This window comes from Pteropus vampyrus, unplaced genomic scaffold (assembly GCF_000151845.1).
Source record: "Pteropus vampyrus isolate Shadow unplaced genomic scaffold, Pvam_2.0 Scaffold56, whole genome shotgun sequence".
Lineage (NCBI taxonomy): Eukaryota > Metazoa > Chordata > Mammalia > Chiroptera > Pteropodidae > Pteropus > Pteropus vampyrus.
Genome location: NW_011888837.1, coordinates 1,846,023 through 1,851,998, shown reverse-complemented (window position 1 = coordinate 1,851,998; position 5,976 = coordinate 1,846,023).

The window sequence follows — 5,976 nt, the reverse complement described above, 5'->3', positions numbered from 1 at the left end:
GAGATGATCAGAGGGATGCTTTGAACACATCATAAAGGGGACAGCTCAGTGAAAAAGGAGATTTATTGATAAATATTAATGCTATAATGATTGGTTGTTTTTTAAGAACAATCTTTTGAGTAATAAGGATTACAAAAATATGTCATAATTCCAATAACATTTGGGAAATATTTATATTAGGAAAGTTAGGAAGACAAAAAGATGATGAACTAATGGAAGAGAAACTCTTATAAGATACGATAAGTGGGTCAAGACTGGGTTATGGCTCTGAAATGCATGGGAAAGTTAGACTTGGGATCACAAAAAAGAATCAGCAGTCTATATAATGAAAGTAAGGATAAAGATAAATCATTATGAATATAATCATAAAGCAAGTTGGTACCATTAATGTAGTATAAGGATTTTAAGAAACAATAGCAAATAATGCTTTAGAAAGTTATAAATGTATGGTTTATTGTAGAAGAACATTTTCAAAAGCTTTCTAATTTCAAATATTTTACTTTGGGATAGTTATTTTTACTAATTATTGTCTTCCACAACTTAAACCACATTATTAGCTCACACACAAAAAATATTTTCTATAAAAAATAAATGAGATGAGACTGAAATAAGAAAAAGACAATCACTGAAGCATAATGTTTTACTATTTACAATGGAATACACCATAAGATTCCTTTGAGGGTCAGAAAGGGCTGCTGCTCTGAATACACACGGGTGAGCTATAGTGTTTATGTTAAAACAATGCTCTGAGTTTTGCTGTACTAAAACTTGTCATGCAACATGGGGTTCACTAAAGGTCATTCCCTCAAGTACATGATGTGCTGTGTGAAGTTTGAAACTAGTAATCTTAACAGTACATAAAATGGTAGGATTGAAATGTGGTCTGGACAAGATGCCACAAGACAAAATACCAGAAGAAAAGACATTACCACAGTGCTTGCTGTTTGCCTTGTAATCATCCTATACATATTTACTTTAGTTTTTGTTTGTTTGTTTGTTTTTAATTCAACTAACCTCAATATTTGGGTTAATCTGGTAGATTCTTAAAGTCATCCGCTTATTTGTTTTTTGCAATATAAATAATTATAGCACAACTTAAAAATGCTTAAATTAGCCAAGGAGATAGAGATTTAAAAAAGAAAATTGGGGGAGAAATACTAAATATTTTTAAATTCTGGACTCTCTTATGGAAGACAGAGAAAGCTTCTGTGATGCTTTAGACTAAAAATTTATCAAATTTATCAAAGTCTTCAAGTTTTGATGTAGCCATATAGGGTTTTTAAAACGATGACATTTCACATAAAAATTTGTTTTTCAAGCTTCTGTTGCAGACTAAGAACCCTTTGGCAACATCAGGCCTGCTTTCTCCCATGGCAACAATGATCAGTTGTGGAATTGTTGCTACTACTCCTTTTAGACAAGGCAGGTGCTGTCTTGTTGGCCACAATCTCCACTATTCCCAGCCAACTTCACATAACTGTTAATCTACCTGGTTTCTGTAGGCATCTGAGTTTGTGATTTAGAAAGTAGACATATTTTAGTTCAGCATGACAACTATATTTTTTGTTGAAGTAGAATCGACCAATAACATTATATTAGTTTTAGGTATACAACATATATACAGATTCCACATCTGTAAATATTGTGAAATGATCACAACAAATCTAGCTAACACCTATTATCATACATAGTTACAAATTTTTTTCTTGTGATGAGAACTTTTAAGATCTACTCTCTTAGCAACTTTCAAGAACACAATACAGTATTATTAACTATAGTCATCACAGCATGAGAACTTTAACCTTCCAGCGGCGAAATAGGCTGCCTCATGAGGTAGCAGGTGCCCCTGTGAAGTGTTAAGAGGGTCAGAGAAGACGGAATCAAGAAATAGATGTGACATTGGCTAGATAAAATTCTTTTCATCTCTAAACTCCTTTGATTTGCTTCATTAGCATAACATCATTTTCTGAGAAGTGTTAGTCTTTAAAAATTTCTTGTCATTTATTTTAATATCATTTTAAAAAGAAATATGGTAATTTTACATATTAAGAAGCCAAACTATACAACTAGCATATATTTCGGATAATAAATGGAAGGTGTCTATATCTGAACCCTGGACCTTATTTTCTAACACATCCTTTTGTTCACTTAGCATTTATTTGTTGAGTACCTTGAGGGTGTTTGAGATCCAGGGGATGTAGGGCTATAGTGAATAGAGAAAGTATATGCTCTAATAGGAGTTTATATTTGGGTGTATGAAATAGAAAATGAATGAGTATATAATCTCAGAGAGTTACAAGTTCTATGAAGAAAATGAAGCAGAGTGAGGCAGTCTGTGTGTGCTCTTTTAGAAAAAGTGATCAAAATGCCCCCTAAGAAAATAACATTTGAGCCATGAATGAATGATTAGAAAGGGTTAGCAGTGCAAGGATATGGGAGTAAGGGACAGGAATGAGTGGCTTTTTCAAAGCACAAGAAGCAAACTATTGTAGATGGAGCCTAGTAAACAAGGGAGAGAGAGTAAGACATGAAGCAGATTATAGAGAATGTTCTAATGGACAGAATGCAGTGGGAGAATATTAAAAAATTTTAAACAGAGGAATGTTGTGACCTGATTTAGGGTTTGACAGATTACTTTGATCTGTAAAGAATAAGTTTCAGAAGGCAAAAGACCAATTAGGAAACCGTACCCAGAATGGGTGGTAATGGTGAAGTGGTGAGAAATGATGGTACAGGATTTATAATGAAAAGAGAACTGACTGAATTTGGTGATAGACTGACTTGGGAAGAGAGAGAGAAAGAGTCAAGGACGGTGCCTACATTTTTGGATTGAGCAATGAAATGAATAATTGCTAGTAATTGAAACAGTGAAGCAAGTTCTCCCAGCAAAAACCTAAGTAACACATTAAATCTTTTCTGGAAAAGGCAGGGCATAAATACCCAAGAGAAATACCTTGGGTACTAAGCACTAATACAAAATGGCCCTGGTCCTGGATAACTCATAGTCTAATGGGGATAACAGCAAAACTGTCAATAAAAATTTATATCCAATATAATAGTTATGTGAATAAATAGAGGAGGAAAAAGCTTCCAGGATTCTCATTTTATCATGATCAAGAGGTGAACAGACAGTTGTTAACAGTGAGCTTAATTGGTTGCCTCAGGAATGGCTAGCAGTGTTATTTGTAGACTTCCAAAAAACTCTTAATCACCATTCACCTATTTTTTTATGGAGGAAAAACTGGATTTTAGTTAATCTTTTCTAGGAGTTCTTATTTTCTATCATTTTAATCTGGTAATTCTCTGATTATCATGGAAAGAATATGGAACATGACAGAAATTTCAGTTTTTCTCTTTCCTCTACAAATTCTAATCGCATCTCCACTCCCCTATCTCCTTTCTGTCTCAACAGAAACCAAAGTCTACCAAGTGTTTGTGAAGAGTCTATTATGAGCCAAATCCTTGTTTTTTTCCACATTCTCTTTACTTTCTGGAAATTTAACCTTTGAGTACACTAAAATTTTCAGCTGTTATTTTAAAAGCATTCTTAGACTTCCTCTCTTCCTGACTAGAAGTTTTATTTTCTTCACTATCTCCTACCTATCTTTTTCAACTTGTTCTCTATTTTCCCTCCTTTTGCTTAAGTCACCAATAACCTGATAATCTTTGCCATGTTTGTGTTTCCTATGATTTAGCTCACGTTTCCCTTTCTCCTGCCTACATATGCTTCTCTCTCCCATTTCTTAGCTTTTCGTTAAAGCTTCCATATACTCTGTAGTTACCATTTCTCTTTGTTTTTCTAGGTTGTTCCCTGTCTATACCACTTGATTGTGTTGTCTCTAACATGCTCTACTGACTACCATTTCTTCGGTAAATCCGTATAACAACAAATTTAATATATAAACTTTTTATGCAATTTAAAACAGTTTAATATGTTGGTTAGCTTAAAGATGTTCCCAATATCATCATGAATGGTTAATCCTACCAACAGTAATGACTGAATTTCTTTTCTTTTTGCTCACTAGAGTTTCTATTGATGTGTTTTCTTAAAACACACACGCACACACACACACACACACACAAATAACAAAACAACTGATCTACATGCCTACTTTTGTCTAGTGGCTGGTTTTAATTGTGTAGGGACTGAGTAAAGAGCATGATTAAGTATAATCCAATAGTACCAAATAAAAATCCAAATAAAAGGTTAACAAAATTAGATTTGGAGAAGGTAATATGACATAAATGAAGATACACATAAAGAAAAAAGCAAGGAGTGAAACACAGTTCCAAGGACCTTACTTTTTAATAGATATTTAAGATCCCCTTATTGGAAGTTTCTGTCATTTGTAGATTCAGGAATAATTGTACTTTTCCTTCGAAACTGAACAGGTTTCCTCCTTTCTTATGCACTGCTAGAAAGACTGAAGTCAGTTTGGAGACTCAAATTAGCTTTTCTTTCATTCATTATTTTTCTCACTAACTCAAAGACGGTTTAGGCCCCAAAACATTTTGTTTCCTTATCTTCTGCCTATTTTTAATTTGTTATCTTGTTGCATAATATTTATCTGTGTAAGCAATCCAAATATTTCTGATGAGAAATGAGATGTAAACACCTTTTTTTTTGTTTGTTTGTTTTAAATAAAGACCCTTTTCTAACCATTTGGTGTCACTGTTCACCCTGTTTCTACCTCAGTCTTAACTGACTAGAGTATGAGCCATTTGGTTACAAAAGCTGTCACATTTGGAAAGTAGCAGCCAGAAAGAAATTAAATTGTTTTTCTTTGTCTGCCTGCTGTTCCAAGTTTCTTCTGGTATTGCCAGTCATTTGGAGGGAGAAGTATGGGGCTTGTTCAGCTGTCAGTGAGTGTGAAGGAGGTTGGGTGTATGCATGCCAGCCTCTCCTTTTTGCCATGCAGTCGATCACCAAAGGCTGGGTAGGCACTGTGGGAGGTTCCACCAGACCATCCTTGGAGGAAACTGCTGATGCTTTCTCAGGAAAGATGGTTTGTGTTACTGTTGTGAAACTGATGGCATTGGTCTGCTAGGCAAAGCTCATGTTTGCCACCTTCATACCTCTGGCATTAGGAGTCTTTGTGGACAAACAACTTTAAGGAGGACTATTTACTAAAGCTGAATTTACTGTAAGGTTACTTCAGTCATCCAACAGGAATGAGATGCTGAAATAGTAAGAATTTCTCTGTGTGGGTCAGTCCCTTTGTATTTGTCTAAGAAGAATGATGTGAGAGATACTAGAGGTATAGCTCTCAAGTATGACAAGAATGAGAAAGGCGTGGATGGAATGAATCCGTACTTGACTGGGAAAAGCTATTGAGGAAAAACATAATCCTATGGAGAACGGTGAAAGCTATATGGACCATAGAGCTCAGTATAAAATACAGGAAGCTAATAACGTGATGTTTAAATTCAGAGGGCAGTTTGTCAGATATCCAGTGTTAATGCATATTTATTTCCAGACCTATAGTAGAAATCAGTGACTCAACTGGTGGGAATTAGTTCTGGGAATTAGTCTAGTATCTTTAAGACTTGAGTTTGAAACTATTATAGAAATGACTTTCCCTCCCCCTTCTTTTGATGTTTATTTAGTGATTGTCTGTATTACTATGCTAAGGGCTTTAAGTGCATTATTTTATTTAACATTTATAATGAGTTTATGAGGGCAATACTGTTATCACCTCTGTTTTCTGAATGAAGAAACTGAGACTGAAACAGTTATTGAGGAACTTCTCCAAGATTCCACAGCCTGAAATTGGTAGAGCCAGGTTTAAACCCAGACACTGCTCAGGTTGCTACTGTTACGCTATCTACATTTCATTCACGATATAGGTGCAAAAAAGAAAATAGAAAGTTATCTACCTTTAAATCTGTCAGTCATATACTGACTATCGTTTGAAAGGGATTGTTGAATCTTTGATACAGTTCTAAGAAACTGATGAGACAAGGGAAAAAAATGCC